General features: G+C 40.3%; 1 protein-coding gene across 5 annotated transcripts in view; it reads left to right on the top strand.

The window, feature by feature from the left end:
- The first annotated feature begins 3583 nt into the window (after positions 1-3583).
- The window catches only part of ESCO1 (establishment of sister chromatid cohesion N-acetyltransferase 1), an 81395-nt gene continuing 67890 nt past the window's right edge, over positions 3584-17088 (top strand). For 2 of the 5 annotated variants that reach the window (XM_042911030.1, XM_042911031.1), the window contains exon 1: positions 3586-4400. The gene's annotated coding sequence lies outside the window, so the exon portion shown is untranslated. Of the gene's footprint in view, positions 4401-17088 lie in introns of all 5 variants that reach the window. The other 3 variants (XR_006195367.1, XM_042911028.1, XM_042911029.1) reach the window with 3 other exon arrangements.

The raw sequence follows: 17088 nt of genomic DNA, 5'->3' as shown, positions 1-17088 counted from the left end.
GCTCAATATCCCTCTGTCTTCCCACCAGTTCCTAATAATCTCCTGATGATCTATGTATTCCCAAGGAAGCTGACTCTACCCTTATGTCAGTCATCACATTATATTACTTGTCCACAGTGGCCTTGGAATGCAGGCTGATCCAGTCAGACCTTTGCAGGGAATACTCTATCCTTTTGGATGTGAATGGAGAGGCAGTAGAACCAAGTGAAGAATCAGTCTTAGGAGAGAGTTAAAAAAAAAATCAAAACTCATGACCCATATTAAAAAGCCCATGGATTTAAAAAAAAATGCCTAAATGTGGCTATTTAAATTAAAAGTAAATAAAATTACAAAGCCAGTTCCTCAGTTGCAATGCTCACATTTCAATTACTCAAGAGGCATTTGTGGCTATGGCTACACTTTGGGACAGTGCAGATCTAGGGCATTTCCATCAGCACAGAAAGTTTGTTAGATACTGCTGCCCTGTTTATTACCATATTTATTTCCTTCTTTGCATTTAATTGTTAATTACCTATTTATTAACTAACTTGAAAATATACTATCTGAAGGCAGGAATTTGTATCTGTTCTGTTAATTTCTGCATACCCAGCATCTTGAATAGTCACTTTCACAGAACATGCCCTCAATAAATATTTGTGAAATAATTGTCTTCTCCATTAGAATGTATGCCGCATGAGGAAGGAGACCCTGTGTGTATTGCTCATTACAGTATACCTAAGTATTGAGCACAGGGTACTCCTCCCTGTTATCCTCAAGTTCCTTCCTACTTTGGCCCTGCCTACCTTTTAATCTCTTATCCCCTCAATAGTATTGGAATGTTTGAGTTCTTGAAACTCATCAAGCTCACTCTCCTCTCCAGACTTTTGTAATTTAGTTCTTTAATTTGGCTAACACTTACTCATTCCTTCTCAAGTATGTGGGGCCAGCATTATTACTTGTATGTGTAAGTAGTGAGTTTCCCAGAAAATGGCACATTGAAATGCCATTATCAGTTAATTTATACCAAATCAACTAGACTTTTTCTTTGTTTTTGTTTTCTAGATTGAAGTTGCTTAGAATTTTGACTCTCTCCTAGTAACTCTCTCAAAATGTCAAGAGTCTTGAAATAAAGTCAACAAGAGTGGACTAATAAAGAAAAAGGCTTTATTTGCTGCTAGCAGAAGGATCAGTCTGAAAGTGAGACTACTCTGTCTTCTGTGAGTTAGCAGAAGTTTTACAGGTTATAGGCATTTAGATTGGTCACAAGAAAAGGAACAAGGAAGTGAAAATATGATGTGTGGAACAATGCAACTGCTTCATTATTAGTTAAAAAAAATTTTTTTAATGTTTATTTACCTTTGAGAGAGAGAGAGAGAGAGAGAGAGAGAGTGCGAGCACAAGCAGGTGAGAGGGAGAGAGACTGGGAGACACAGAATCCATAGCAGGCTCCAGGCTCTGACCTGTCAGCACAGAGCCTGACACAGGGCTTGAACCCATGAACCATGAGATCATGACCTGAGCCAAAGTCGGACGCTCAACCAACTGAGCCACCCAGGTGCCCCCATTATTGGTTTTTAGAAGTAGCTATCCTCATGCAGAAAAGTACATTCTGCAATTTGGAATTAGAAAAGAAAACAATTTAAACAATTCTAGATTACATTCACAATTTTGAGTTTCTCAGGAGAATTTACAAGGAGGGGCTTGTAGTTCTTGGTGTAAGGATTGTGAAAAAGACCTTCGCAATTTACAGAACCATAATGTTGAGCACCAAGATGCATTATCTAGGCCACAGCATGTGTTTTCAGCATGTGTACATGGCAAAATGTGAATTAATAAGAGTTCTCCCCCAGAACTTTCTCAGGAGCTCTCAGGAATGGAGGCCTGTCTTTTTACTGGGATCAGTTTGCTGTGAGTTTCTGTAATTTTTGAAAGTTCAGTCAAGCAAGATAATTTATTCAGTTCATTATGATTTCTTTTAGTAGATAACCAAATAAACCAAATTCGAAAGTTCATAGACAGACTGCTCTCAATGAAAACCATTGATAGAAAGCAAGACAAGTTTTGTCAAAAATGACATTACAGAATAATTAAGAATTTAACTACAAATTGAGACCTCTGGCATTAATGAATCAGAAGTGACATATCTTTTAAAATGGTAAAGAGGGGTGCCTGGGTGGTTTAGTTGGTTAAGTGCTGGACTTCAGATCAGGTCATGATTTCATGGTTCGTGGGTTCAAGCCTTGCAATGGGCTCTGCGCTGACAGAACAGGGCCTGCCTGGGATTCTCTCTCTCTCTCTCTCTCTCTCTCTGCCCCTCCCCCCCACTCTCTCTCTCTCAAAATAAATAACTTTAAAAAATGATAAAGAATAGTGCTCAAGAAAGTTTATTTTTCCCATAAAACAATTTTTTAAACATTTTTATTGGTATATAATGGACATGAAATCATATAACCTGGGGCATCTGGGTGGGTCAGTCTATCAAGCATCTGACTTTGGCTCGGGTCATGATCTTGCAGTTTGTAGGTTCAAGCCCTGCGTTGGGCTCTGTGCTGACAGCTCAGAGCCTGGAGCCTGCTTCAGATTCTGTGTCTCCCTCTCTCTCTGCCTCTCCCCTGCTCATGCTCTCTCATTTTCTCAAAAATAAACGAACCAGAAAAAAGGTACACAGTGAGTTGATTAGATATGTTTATAGATTGCAATTATGATTACCATCTTAGCTGACTCCTCTATCATGTCTCATAATTATTTGCTTTTTGTGGTGAGAATAATTAAGATCTAGTCTCTTAGCAACTTTGATGTGTATAATTCGGTGTTATAAAAGAAACTATTTTATACTTTCATGGCATGTTTAAGAAGCTGACTATATTTGGTTTTAGAAGAGAAAATCTAGAAAATGGCAGACATGAATTATACATCAAATATGAGTTACTTATATACTGAAATAGATACATGAGTTCACATGGCGTGACATTTGTAAGGATTCCTATGCTTCTGATGGTGACCAGTTCAACAAAGAGTGGAATAGATTCCTCAGAAGCAGAGGCCTGTTTTGTGGGAAAGGAAACTTGTAAATATGGCAGAATTTGAGTTACTGAAAATAAAGTGGTTTAGATGTCTCACAATCTAAAGGTGAAGGCAGATATAGGTGAGATAGCCTGGTACATAAACCACTTCAATCAGGTTGGCAGTCTACTCCTGAGTCACCCCCCACTCCCTATTAAAGCCATTTGGCATATGCCATTAATGTAACATTGTGTTCCCAAGTAACAAGGTATGGTGATGTGGACAATGGCCTCACCCATCAATACATCTGGTTGTGGTTTTTAAACCACAGACTCTTTCCAGACGAAACTGACAAGTAGCTCAATAAAGTTTTATGGAAAATGTATTGTCAGAAAATCAGTCTTGACACCAGGCTTTACAAACTTAGAGCACATTTGGTTTTATTAAGTTCCAAAAAAGCAGGTCGGGGAGAACCCACGTGTGATCATGTCTTCAGATTCTCAAAAGCATGAGTACCGATTTTACCCAACCTCACAGTTCTGCAAATAAAATCAGCACAGTTAAGTGTGTTCAAAAGGATTGTGGGAACCACGAATCCTAGTGATAGAAACCTAGGCTCTAGCTTTAGAGGCTTCGAAGAGCCACAGTTTTGTCTGAACACCCGCCATGACTAAATCTAGTGGAACGTTCTACAATTTCTAGTCGGCTCTTGCGCGCCCGCACACAAGAAAGAAACTGTGCAAAGACAAGATGAAGCCCTGGATTTTTTGGAAGCGCTGGAGTGCAGTGTGGGGTAAGGAAAGAGAAGGGTCAACTGCCTTCCGGTTTTTTTTTTTTTTCTTTACATTGCCCCATATCGAAGATTAAAGGTATTTGAAGGTCGCAGAGAGCAGTTCCCACAGCCCACCGAGGGTTCGGCGGCGACGCATTACCAAGACAAACTACCACCGCTGGGGGCGTGAGTGGCTTTATTCCAAGAGACCTCCCCGGGAAGGGCCAGAAGCTGCCGCCTGGGGGCGCCGCCCCTTCCCGGCGAGGCGCCCACCCGCGGTGCGTGCACGCGAGGCCTCCCACCGCGCCTGCGCTGAGGGTGAACGCTGCCTTGCTTTTCCCCGACGCCCAGCGGTCCCGGCCGGGGTAAGAAACTGCGTGACACGCAGCGAGCGTGGCGGCCATCTTCCTCTTCTGGGCACGTCAGCTGAGCCTGTTACGGCTGAAGAGGAGCGTTGCGCAAGCGCGCCTCAGACGGTCACAGGTAACTCCCATCTGACGGGCGAGGCGTCGCCGTCGTCGCCGGAAGTTTGGCGTATCTGCGCCGCGGGAGAGGCGGCGGTCGCGGCAGAAGCGGCTGTCTCCTGATACCCGGATGTGAGGCGATTCGCTGGCTGGTATTGGACCCTCGGCCAGGAGTGAGGAAGGTACGCTAGCTTTCCGACTGTCCCCGCCGCCTACTGTCGTGCCGCCCGCGTCCTCACGTCCCTTTTGCCAGGCTCTCCGGAGAGGCTGGACGATTCCCCCCCCCCCCCCCCCTTGTCCCACATTCTGTGTCGTTTTGCATCGTACGCTTCTTGCTACTTCTCTGTTCCGGGCTCCTGGAGCCACTGGGAGGGAGTGGGCGGCTCAGAGTCACTGTCGCCTGAGGTAGGCAATCAACCTGCGCGTCTCGGCTGCCCAGTCAACTCATCACCTGCTGCTGCTTGGTAGGCGGCCAGAGGTAATAAGGGGCCATGACCAAGGACCGGGTCAGGTCAGGGCTCCCAAGGCGGCCGCGAGGGCTTCCGGAGCCCCGAGGGCTTCCATTAAGACTACTGGGGCGGTGTCGCCGCTGGCCGGCAGGTAGCCCCCGGCCTCGTCCCCGCCCCTGGCGTCTTTCCTTCCCGGCGTTTTTCCCGAGCCAGCCTCACCAGCCATCGCGGATTTGCGGTTCCTGCAGCTTGCTCCCCTGCCTTCGCCACTGCCCGCTGACCCGACCTGAACCTTAAGGCCTCTGCAGGCTGTGATGTGGGGATCTTGGAGGGGAGCAGTGGCCTGGGTCCAAGGTCACAGAGTAATTTGGGTTGGACATGAGGGTCTGGACACAGGTAGGGCTGCTCTGGAGTAGAAATGGGTGCGTTGAGGGCCATAGTGAAGTTTGTAGGGATAGATGCGAGCAGAAAGGAATTGGGTCCTCTATTTTTGTCACTGTTCATAAGATTATTTACAACGGGGGTTTGTTTTACTCAGGCAGAGTAGAATAGCAACGCCAAAAATGAGAGAACTCTCCCACTCCTACACTCCCAACCTCTTCCCATCCCCCACATCTAAATGTTGAGTTCTGAAAACCCTGCTGCAGGTACTGTATTTTCCGGGAGAGGAGGGCACAGTGGGGGGAGAGGAAGGAATTAAATCGTTGTGATTTGAGAGGTACTGTGGACCTTGTTCTTTGTAGCCTTTAGAATTGAAATGGTATTCTTACAGCAGGAAGTAATTGCAGCACCCAGTATTTAAATAGTATTATCACATGATATTTTAATAAATAGCCTTTGCAAAAACCAATAAAAGGGTACTACTTGGTGGAATAGTAAGATGTGGGTGGGTTTTGTTTTTTCCCCTTTAATTTTTAAAAAGCTGATAAAACACGGATTTCAATTTAAAACCTTCTTGTTGCAGTGGACTATACTATATTCAACCTTTGTATTAGGTCCTTAGTTTCTGCGTTACATAGGGCATCTACCACAATGGAACTGTTTTTAATTTGAAAAACTTAAAAATTCTTACTATGGAATTAGATATTAGAGTAGGATGAAAAGTGCTTGAAAAGCGGTTAATTTGGAAGCTGCAAATTCAGACCTAGAAACGAGAAAACTCTAACAGACACTTCTCCCTTTCAGGCAGAATGAAGTGTATGCCCCCTTAGGTTAGATGTGTGACTTCAAAAGTACCCTTCTTAGGACGAAGCTTCTGCCCACCTTACTCATTCCTGGCCAAGGAAAATTTTGCTGTCATTTCTCATTGAACAGTGTGAAAATTCTGTAGTGAACAATAATTTTTTTAACATCAGCCTCATACAAGGTTTTGTACTAGGCATTTAAATTGATAAATTATGCTTCCAGAAGAAAGGGAAAAGGGCCCTAATTAATGAATGCCTTCTCCCCCCCCCCCCCCCCCATTGCTGGATGGAGTTTTTTAGCTTGGTATTTATATCATAGAACAAATTGATTGTATTTTTTAAAAATATTTTTTAAACTATTCATTTTGAGAGAGGGGTGGGGGAGTGGGCAGAGAGAGGTAGAGCGAGAGAATCTAAAGCAGGCGCAGAGCCCCATGCTGGGCTCAAACACGGAACCATGAGATCACCAAACCAAGATGTACCGAAACCGAGTCCAACTGAGCCACCCAGTCACCCCACAAGTTGATTGTATTTATTGTAATAATGAAGGTAGCTAGCATTGCACAATTCAAAAGAATGGACTTTTAAATAAGTAAATACGTTTTCATGACTTCTTTTGGCAAATTTATGTTACATACAGAGTTCTTATTGAAGGTGATCAGAATTCAGATGGTAGTGTGAAATCAACTCCAGTAAAATTGTTATTATAAGTAATTGACTTAAGAACTATATTACCCCTTCTGCAGCCCCAATTTTTCTGTGCATCCTTTTCTCGGCACAGTTGAAGTTCTTTGGCTCTATTTCTGTGTAAGTTGTGTATTACAACTGTATTATACTACTTTAGTTACTTTTGGCAAACGGATCATTCAGTTAACTTGGCCATCCTTTTTTTGAGGGGGCTGTATCTTATGCTTAATTGTGTTACAGTACATCTGAAGAAAGCAAGATTTATGTCCTCTGTTCTCTTCAGCTTACTTTAAACATTTATGGCTGCATATGGGGGATTCATAGAGATGAAGACTCAATATAAATAAAAGTGGGATATTAAGTATTACTTTAATGAAGTGGTTTTCAGAGTTTTTGGTTAGGATCCCTTTACACTCTTAAAAATTATGTAGGATTTCAAATAGCTTTTGTTTATATTGGTAATTATTGTATTTTAAGTTAATATATTCATTAAAATAACTGATAAATTACAGGCTAATATAAATAACATTTTTTAATTTTGAAAAACAACCATTTTCCAAAACAATTAATTTTTTTCAACTTAAATTTTAGTTATAAAGCAAAAAACATTAGTGAAAGAATGACAACTCTTTTACATTTTTGTAAATCTCCTCAATGTTTGGCCTAATAGAAGACAGCTAGATTCTCCTATCAGCTTTGCATTCAGTTATATGTTGTTCTGGTTGAAGTATATGAAGAAAATTCAGTTTCACATCAATATGTTGGGAGGAGTGCTTTAGTAATCTTTTCAGATAATTGTGATACTCTTTGATTCTATAACAAAACTCAACAAATAGTAATATATTTTTTTAAACAAGTGGTAATTTCTTAAAGGTTAGCTGCAACGTAGAATCTGAAACCATTTCTATATATTTTTTGTACAACGTTGTGTTAAAATTCATTGGTCTGTTTTGCACTTTGAGTTGATCTTTTACTCAAGAATGATTTGGAGCTAACGAATCTCCTGAAAGGATCCCTGGAATCCCCATGGTCCTACCTTGAGAACTGTTTTAGTGTAAATAATTGAATAGTTTAGAATTAACGTAGTTGTTAAAGTTGAAAGGGATAATGATAATGTGGAAATGAAATTGTCCAGCAGTTAAGTGAAACCAGGAGTAACTAAGGTAAATGTTTTCTTTTTTATAGGAAATATTATTGTATCAGTAATATTCTTATAGTTATTATTATAGCTGATATTTAACAAGTGCTTATGATGTGCCAATTATTCTAAGGACTTTATATTAGGAAATGTTGCTTTTGTATCATCTTTATTGATGGTTAAGAGAAAGGCAAATATAATTAACTTTTTTTTTCCTATAGATAGTATAGTTTTTCTGATAAATGTTATTCTTTATAATGCAGATATAATTCCATTTTATTTTATGTTTTTTTGTAAGCTCTAGGTCCCAATTTGGGGCTTGAACTAATGACCTAGAGATCAAGAATCACATGCTTTACCAACTTAGCCAAGTGCTATCTATTTTATTTTTTTAATCTTTTATTATTGATTGATTGATTGATTGAAGTAAGCTTTAGGTCCCAATGTGGGACTTGTACTCATGACCCAGTGGCTTAATCATTAAGCATCTTGACTTCGGTTCAGGTCATGATCTCATAGTGTGTGAGCTTGAGCCCCGCTTCGGATGAAAAAAAAACAAACCACAAACCAAACCACAAACAAAGAAACAAGCCCTGCTTCTCTCCTTCTCCCCTCCCCACCCCCCGCCCTTGTGGGATTCTCTCTCACTCTCTGCCCCTGGCTCACTTGTGCTCTCTCTTCCCCCCAAAAGAGTCACATATATAGTTCCAGATATGTACTGCTTAAATAATTTTCCTCCAAGGTATTTGAGGTTAGGGAATATGCCTAGCTCTAGCATCTGTCACTGTACATATTTAAAATATAAAGTTTTAGGGGCGCCTGGGTGGCTCAGTCGGTTAGGCGTCCAACTTTGGCTGGGGTCATGATCTTGTGGTTGGTAAGTTTGAACCCCACTTGGGGCTCTGTGCTGACAGCTCAGAGCCTGGAGCCTGCTTTGGATTCTGTGTCTCCCTTTCCCTGCCCCTCTCCCACTTGCACTCTGTCACTTAAAAATAAATAAACATCAAAAAAAATTTTTTTTAAATATATAAAGTTTTAGAATATTTTCACTCAGAAAATTCAGTTATTGAATAAAACAAATATTAGGAACTTTTAAGAAGATAATTTTGTTAACGTGAAAGTTCGAAGTTTATTTTGTTAAATCAGTTCAATTAATATTTGAAAGTTTGTTGTCACTAAGCGAAGTCACTAAGTGAGGCTTTTTTCAAAAACAAAAATAGATAATTTTCAAGACATTTAGGCTTACTTTAAATATTTGATGCATATTAAAATCCATATAATTTCATATTCACTTTTTGGTACAGCTTTATGGAGATGGTATATTAACAGAGTTGTACAATCATTGCCACTGTCTAATTTTACAATATTTTTATCATCCCCCCAAAATGCCTGTACTAGTATGTCACTCCTCATTTCCTTCCTAGCCCCTTACTACCACCAGTGTATCTGTTTTTATAGATTTGTCTGTTTTGGACATTTCATATAAATTGAATCATATAAACTACCTTCTTTTACTTAGCACAATGTTTTTAAGGTTAATCCATGTAGCTTGTATCAGTACTTTATAGCTAAATACAGTCTATTACATGTTATCAGTACTTTATAACTAAATACCGTCTATTACATGTGTATACCACATTTTGTTTATCCATTCGTCAGTTGATGAACATTTAGATTGTGTCCATTTTTTGACTATTAAGAAAAATACTAAGAATGTTTGTGTACAAGTTATTGCATAGGTGTATTCAGATTCACTTTTGAGCTTTCCCAGTATATTTTACATCAATATAAACAGTATATAGTTTTTTACTTCACAGCTAATAAAGTGTGTTCATTTCTGATACGAAAGATTCGAAGATTGCATAAATATATAAGTAAAATGTGAAAGTATTCATTCTTTGTGTACCCTTTCATCTCCCAACTTTTACTGCTGTTGATGTTTTAATGTGTATTGTGTTTTGTCTGTTAGTACAGTGGTACATGACATTCATTTATCTCTTTCGTAGAAAATTATATGTAGCTATGTGGCTTTTATACCTGTTGTTGTTTTTTTTTTTTATGTTTATTTACCTTTGAGAGAGAGTGAGAGAGAGTGTGCATATAGCAGAAAGACAGAGAGGGAGAGGATCCCAAGCAGGCTCTGCACCAGGCTCAACTCCACAAACTGTGAGATCATGACCTGAGCTGAAATCAAGAGTTGGATGTTTAACTGACTGAGTCACCCAGGTGCACTCCCCCACCCCTCCTTTTTTTAAAGTAAGTTCTATGTCCAGTGTGGGGCTTGAACTCACAACTCCAAGATCAAGAGTCACATGCTGTACTGTGCCCCACCCCCAACTTTTTAAAAAGTAAACTCTGTCCCCAACATAGAGCTCAAACTTAAGATCCTGAAATCAAGAGTCACATGCTCTTCTGACTGAGGTAGCCAGGCACCCCATATCTAACTTTTTTAGAAGTTTAATTAATGTTGAGTTTTACCGAATCACTATTACCAGTCTATTGAGAAAATTACAGGAATTTTGCAATTTGTTTTTCTATCAAGATGACTAATTCTGAGAACAGTTTTTACAGTGGTATTTCTGCTTTTCTTCTTAAGATAGAGCTTACTTGATGATAGTGGGTCTCTTGTTGCTAAAATATTATTTATTGGAGAGTACTTCCTAATTAAAAAAAATTTTTTTTAAGTTTTATTTATTTTTGAGGGGGTGCGAGAGAGAGAGAGAGAGACAGACAGACAGACAGAGGATCCAAAGCAGGCTCTGTGCTGACAGCAGAAAGCCTGATCTGGGGCTTGAACTGATGAACTGTGAGATCATGACCTGAGCTGAAGTCCAACGCTTAACTTAACCCACTGAGCCACCTGGGTGCCCTTGTTCTTCCTAAATTTTTGATTCCCAACCATATATGCCACTTAAAATGAGTTGATGAACATGTTTCCCACATATTTTGGAGCCATTTTTGTAATAGATTTAGGCTTTCAATGTTTGGAAAAATTTATTAGGGACAGTATCTTGTGTTATTGTGTGTGTTTTCTGTTGCATTCTCTGTTAATGGTCTTTTGTGGCTTCAGTTATGACACGTTATGTGTTTCTGGTTAACAGTAATTGGCTTAAACTTTGTTATTTAATTTTTTTTAATGTTTATTTTTGAGAAAGAGAGACAGACAGAGCTTGAGCAGTGGAGGGGCAGAGAAAGAGGAAGACACAGAATCTGAAGCAGGCTCCAGGCCTGGAGCTGTCAGCAGTGAGCACAGAACCTGACGTGGGGCTCGAAACCCACAAACTGCAAGATCATGACCTGAGCTGAAGTCGGACGCTTAACCGACTGAGCCACCCAGGGGCCCTTAAACTTTGTTACTTAAAATGTTTTTTTCATCTCTATTTTTGGGGTGTGTTTAGAATGTAAGAAATACTTGGATTACCTTAAATAGTGGGTGAGTGAATTGACACACACAGAAATAAGAAAGAGAAGACTCCATTTATAGAGCTGGATTTTGTGGAAGAAAATAGGAATCACCAAACACTAGGCCTCGAATATAGTGCAGGACTCAAAGTTGCTGAGAATAGTGTAGCTCCAGCATTTGGCTTACCCAGCAGATACTGCTACTAGAGGAATTAAAATAAGGTAAGCCAGGGCCTTCTGGGTAGCTCAGTCATTTGAGCGTCTGATTCTTGATTTCAGCTCAGGTCGATCTCATGGTTGTGGGATTGAGTCCTGCATTGGGCTCTGTGCTGAGCATGGAGCCCAATTCTCTCTCTCTCCTCCACTGCCTCTCCCTGGCTTGTGCGTGTGTGCGGGCGTGCGTGCACATGCTCTCTCTCTCTCTCTCTCTCTCTCTCTCAAATAAATAAACATTAAAATAAAGCCAGATGCTCAAACGGGTGATTTTGTCTCCCAGAGGACCTTTGTGATTGTCTGAAGAATATTTGATTTTCAGAACTGAGAGTGGAATTGAGAGGTGTACTGAGTTGGATTTTACAGTAATCTTTTGATGGCGTTAACTGCACTTCGACCTGGCTGGAAGTTTCCAGTGATGTTTGAAATACTAAGAGCAGATTAGGTAAAATAGTCCTAAGGCTGTGTAGAACAAAGCTGTTTTCATCTTATGAAGTGTTTTGTTTTTGTTTTTTTTTTTTTCCGGTGAAGGAGTTACATTGATGTGATAATTATTTTATTTGGCTGGTTGACACCCTATAATAATAGAATTCTTAAAATTCAGTCATCTCTGTATCCTTCAATCAGTTTTACTTGGTACTAATAGACTGTGGCTATGCTCACGCTCTGTTAAAAATGCTAATTTGTTTTAATTTAGGCTTGTTATGGGGCTCCTGGGTGGCTCAGTGGTTAAGCATCCGGCTTTGGCTCAGGTCATGATCTCACGGTTTGTGAGTTCGAGCCCCATGTCGGGCTCTGTGCTGACCGCTCAGAGCCTGGACCCTGCTTTGGATTCTGTGTCTCCCTCTCTATTTGCCCCTCCCCTGCTCATGCTCTGTCTCAAAAATAAATAAAACATTAAAAAATAATTTAGGCTTGTTACATCTTTTTTTGTGTATGAATTGTGTGTGTGTGGTGCATGTGCATGTGTGTGTATACTACTTTTGGTAGCAAAACAAATTTTTGTATTATTTTGGGTAACTTGTCTTTTGCTGCATTCTGGAACAAAAAATATATATATCAATTCTTTGAAAGCAGAGCTGTTTCCTTTGCCTGGAACACTTTTTAGCCTCAGGTGGGGATATGCTTAATGCATTTAAGAAATAATAGCAAGGGAGCCAACCTAACGGGAGCAGAGTGAGTAGGGACAAAACCAGGAAGTAGTTAATAGTTAACATCAGCCTTTGCTTTTACTCTGATTGAGATGAGAAGTCAGGAGTTTTGAGCAGAGAAATAACAGCCTGACTTGAGTTTTAAAAGGATCATGTGGCTGTTCTGTGGAGAAGCTGAAGTGGGGAGGGAGGAGCAAAACGGAAGGCAGAGTTAGGAATTAGGAAGTTGTTGGTAAAAATCCAGGTGACAGATAAATGATGACCTGGACCTGGGTGGAAGTGGTAGAGATTTTAAGTGGTCACGTTATGGATGTGTTTTGAAGGTAGACAGGATTTGTTAATGACAAATTGCATAACCTTAAGAGAAGAATTGGGAATGACTGCACAAAGTTTTATGTTGGACACTTAAGGATGAACCTGCCATTTACTGAGATGAGAGTCCTTTGAAAACTTTAGATTTAGGAGGCAAGATTAGGAGTTCAGGTGTTAAAGTTTCAGATGTTTAGTAGCCAATAAAAATCTGTGGGTAGTATTCCTATTAATTTAATTTTTTTGTACTTGAATTGTATTACATTCTCTTGCATTTCTAGACTTGAAAAAAATCTTCTCATTTTCTTTGACTTGTTGAGTCAGTTGGGGTAAATAATTTTCAGGATTTCCATTTTGGTGAGATTTTAAAATAGATTGTGCACTCTAAATTTAAAAAATGGCTAAAACCTTTATACATCAATAGAGGAGACCTGTTGGATGCCAGGATACACTGACAGAAATGAAATAAGAGTGGAGAACTTTTTCAGAACTTTCAAAGTGAATCTTGTGTATTTTTAAGGTCAAATAGCACTAACAGCCTTACAGTGACAAATCTCATTCCATTCCTAACCTTTCCCTATCCCCTAATACCTTTCTCCAGAAGCTACCACTTTTATTCTTCTAGCTGTTACTCTTAGTATCTAACTCCATATTTTTGGTGGTATGCAATAACTGCTGTATTTTGATTTATCAATTTCAGATGTTACTTACTTTCTGCCTTCTTAGTTAAAAAAATTTAGCTCTCGGGGCGCCTGGGTGGCTCAGTCGGTTAAGTGGCCGACTTCGGCTCAGGTCATGATCTCGCGGTCTGTGAGTTCGAGCCCTGCGTCGGGCTCTGTGCTGACAGCTCAGAGCCTGGAGCCTGTTTCAGACTCTGTATCTCCCTCTATCTGACCCTCCCCCGTTCATGCTTTGTCTCTGTCTCAAAAATAAATAAACGTTAAAAAAAAAAATTAAAAAATTTAGCTCTCCTGCTTCCTTCCCCATATCCCCTTAAAAGAGTTCTATTTCAGTTGCTGGTTAAGCCAGTAGTGAGTGTTGTTATAACTATGTAAATGTTTTACTGCTGAGCTGAGTATTCTGAAACTGTCTCTCCCCCCCCCCCCCCCCCCCCCCTTTTACCCCTTGGAGTTAATAATTGCCTTGCTTTTCTTTTGCCTAATATTTTAATGTGGTAGGGCAGGAGCACCAGGGTGGCTCAGTCGTTTGAGTGTCTGACTTCAGCTCAGGTCATGATTTCATGGTTTGTGAGTTCAAGCCCCATCTTGGGCTTTGCGCTGACAACTTGGAGCCTGCTTCGGATTCTGTCTCCCTCTCTCTGCCCCTTCTCCACTTGCTTGCTGTCTCTCAAAAACAAATAAACGTTAAAAAAAAAAAAAAAAAAGGTGCTTGCACAGTTTCCCCCCCAAATGTCACATGCCTGACAGTCAGATTTTTCATACTCAAATCCACTCTCTTTCCTGTGTGCACTCCCACTAGCCTCAAGGTTCCTTTTGGGATTCTTCAGCCATCTGTTTCATTATAGACTGGTTGCTCTTTTGACCTATTCTTCAAGGTGTTTGTATAATAGATACTGCTACCAGCAATATTTTACCTCACATTCTTTTTTTTTTTTTTTTATTTTTTAAGTTTATTTATTTTGAGAGCATGCACACATGTGAATGGGGAAGGGGTGGAGAGAGAGATAATGAATGAATGAATCCCAAACAGGCTCCATGCTGTCCGAGCAGAGCCAGATGCTGGGCTTGATCCCACAAACCAGGAGATCATGATCTGAGCTGAAATCAAGAGACAGTCGCTTAACTGATTGAGCTACCCAGGTGCCCTTTTACCTCACATTCTTACCAATACTTTGTCTTCTTAAACTTTAAAATTTTAGCCATTGTGGTGTTTGTTCATTGCCCTATTGGGTTTCTCTCCTCTTCTCCCCCCTTCCTTCCTCCTCCTCCTTTTTGTGATGAACTTGTTTAAATTTCTTGTCCTTTTTTCCTTCAGTTGGCCATTTAATTGATTTGTAGGATTTTAGAAAATATCATCTTTGTGTACTAATACTTTGTAAGTTTCACCTTTCACATTTTGTGTCTGTATTCAATTTGGCATTGACTTTAGTATATGGTACAAAGTAGGAAACCAGTTTTCCTCCCCACCCCCCCACCCCCTGCCCACTGTCTCAGCACTGTTTCTTTAAAAAATCTATTTTCCCAGCTGTAGTACTATTTGTCTTAAAGCAGTTGACCGGGGCTCCAGGGTGGCTCAGTCAGTGGAGTGTCTGACTTCAGCTCAGGTCATGATCTCATGGTTCGTGGGTTTGAGCCCCATGTCGGGCTCTGTGCTGACAGCTCAGAGCCTGGAGCCTGCTTCGGATTCTGTGTCTCCCTCTTTCTCTGTCTCTCTGTCTCTCTCTCAAAAATTAAAAAAAAAAAAACAAAAAACATTAAAAAAAAGCCGTTGACCATACATTCATGAGTCTGATTGTGGGCACTCTGCTTTGTGTCATTAGTCTGTTCCATTGTTCTATTTGTCTTTCAATATAACACATTACTATGGATTTATTAATTTTTAATGTTTATTCCTTTTTTGAGAGAGATGGAGAGTGTGAGTGGGGGAGGGGCAGAGAGAGACACACACACACACACACACACACACACACACACACACACACAGAATCCGAAGCAGGCTCCAGACTCTGAGCCATCAGCACAGAGCCTGACGCGGGGCTCGAACCCATAAACTATGAGATCATAACCTGAGCCAAAGTTGGACGTCCAACCTACTGAGCCACCCAGGCACCCTGATTTTATTAATTGTTGATGTCTGGTAGGGTAAGTTCACATATCTTGTGGTTTTTTAAAAGTATGTTTTCTTATGCTTTATGTAGAATAGATTTTCTTTCTTTTTTTTTTTTTTGGTGATGTTTTTATTTTGAGAGAGAGAGAAAACGGAGGCAGGGCAGAGAGAGAGAGAGGGACAGAGGATCTGAAACAGGCTTGGCGCTGACAGCAGGGAACCTGACATGGGGCTCGAACTCATGAACCATGAGATCACGACCTGAGCAGAAGTTGGACACTCAACCGACTGAGCCATCCAGGTGCCTCATTTCTTTTTCTTTTCTTTTTTTTTTTTTTTTAAAGTTTATTTTTCAGAAAGAATGAGAGAGAGAGAGAGAGAGAGAGCACATGTGCACATGGGGAAGGAGTATAGAGAGGGAGAGAGAGAATCCCAAGCAGGCTTTTAAATATTTATTTATTTTGAGAGATGGATAGAACGAGTAGAATAGGGGAGAGAGGAAGAGAGAGAATCCCAAGCAGGCTCCATGCTGTCAGAGTGGAGCTCCACACAGGGCTCAATCTCACAAACTGTAAGATCATCGTCTGAGCCAAAATCAAGAGTTGATCGCTTAACGGACTGAGTCACCCAGGCGCCCCTTGAGGCAACTATTCTTGAGGCATTTTGCAGTTTTCAAGATTATAATGCCAGTAGATAACAGGCTCTTCAGCTCTAAGATACCATTTTTTTGGTGGTCAAATCCATCATCTGTAGGTTGACAAATAATTACTGTTTGATAACTGGGGTGCAGAAATGATTTGGAGCGTTTATTATAGTGGAGGACATACATTATATAAGCATACTTCCTATATAACTGATAAATCCTGTATTAGAGGTATAATAAATATTTGTGCATTGAGTAAAGTGCTTGTTGGGAACATAAAAAAGAAGGCACTGTTCCTCCCTGGAGGAACTGACTTTTGTTCTTGAGTACATGATATTTACATATCTGGTGTGAGTTTTGTTTGTTTTAAATTATTTTTTTATGGGGGTGCCTGGCTGGCTTAGGTGGTTGAGCATGCAACTCCTGATCTTAGGGTTGTAAGTTCAGACCCCATGTTGGGCATAGAACTTACTTAAAAAAAAAGTAAGTTAATTTTTTATGTACTGTATTTAATATGAAAATACTTCCACTTGTTAGGTATTGATTTTGCTATTTTGTGAAGAGAAAAACTTGTTATTTATCAGTAAGTTATATTTAAAAGCCAATTAGTACTATATCAGATTTAATTGTAACTTTCAAAAGAACTTTTTTTAAAAGTTTTTTTAATGTTTTTTTATTTATGAGAGAGAGAGAGAACACGAGCAGGGGAGGGGCAGAGAGAGGGAGACAAAGAATCTGAAGCAGTCTCCAGGCTCTGAGGTGTCAGCACAGAGCCCGACGTGGGGCTTGAACCCACCAGCCGTGAGATCATGACCTGAGCTGAAGTCGGATGCTTAACCGACTGAGCTACCCAGGCGCCCCAATATTTGTAGCTTCTTAAAAAGATCCCCAACCCTGAAAGCCTCAT

Source organism: Panthera leo, chromosome D3 (genome assembly GCF_018350215.1).
Source record: "Panthera leo isolate Ple1 chromosome D3, P.leo_Ple1_pat1.1, whole genome shotgun sequence".
NCBI lineage: Eukaryota > Metazoa > Chordata > Mammalia > Carnivora > Felidae > Panthera > Panthera leo.
The sequence above is the reverse complement of the archived record's forward strand: the minus strand, read 5'-3'. Positions and strand labels throughout refer to the sequence as shown.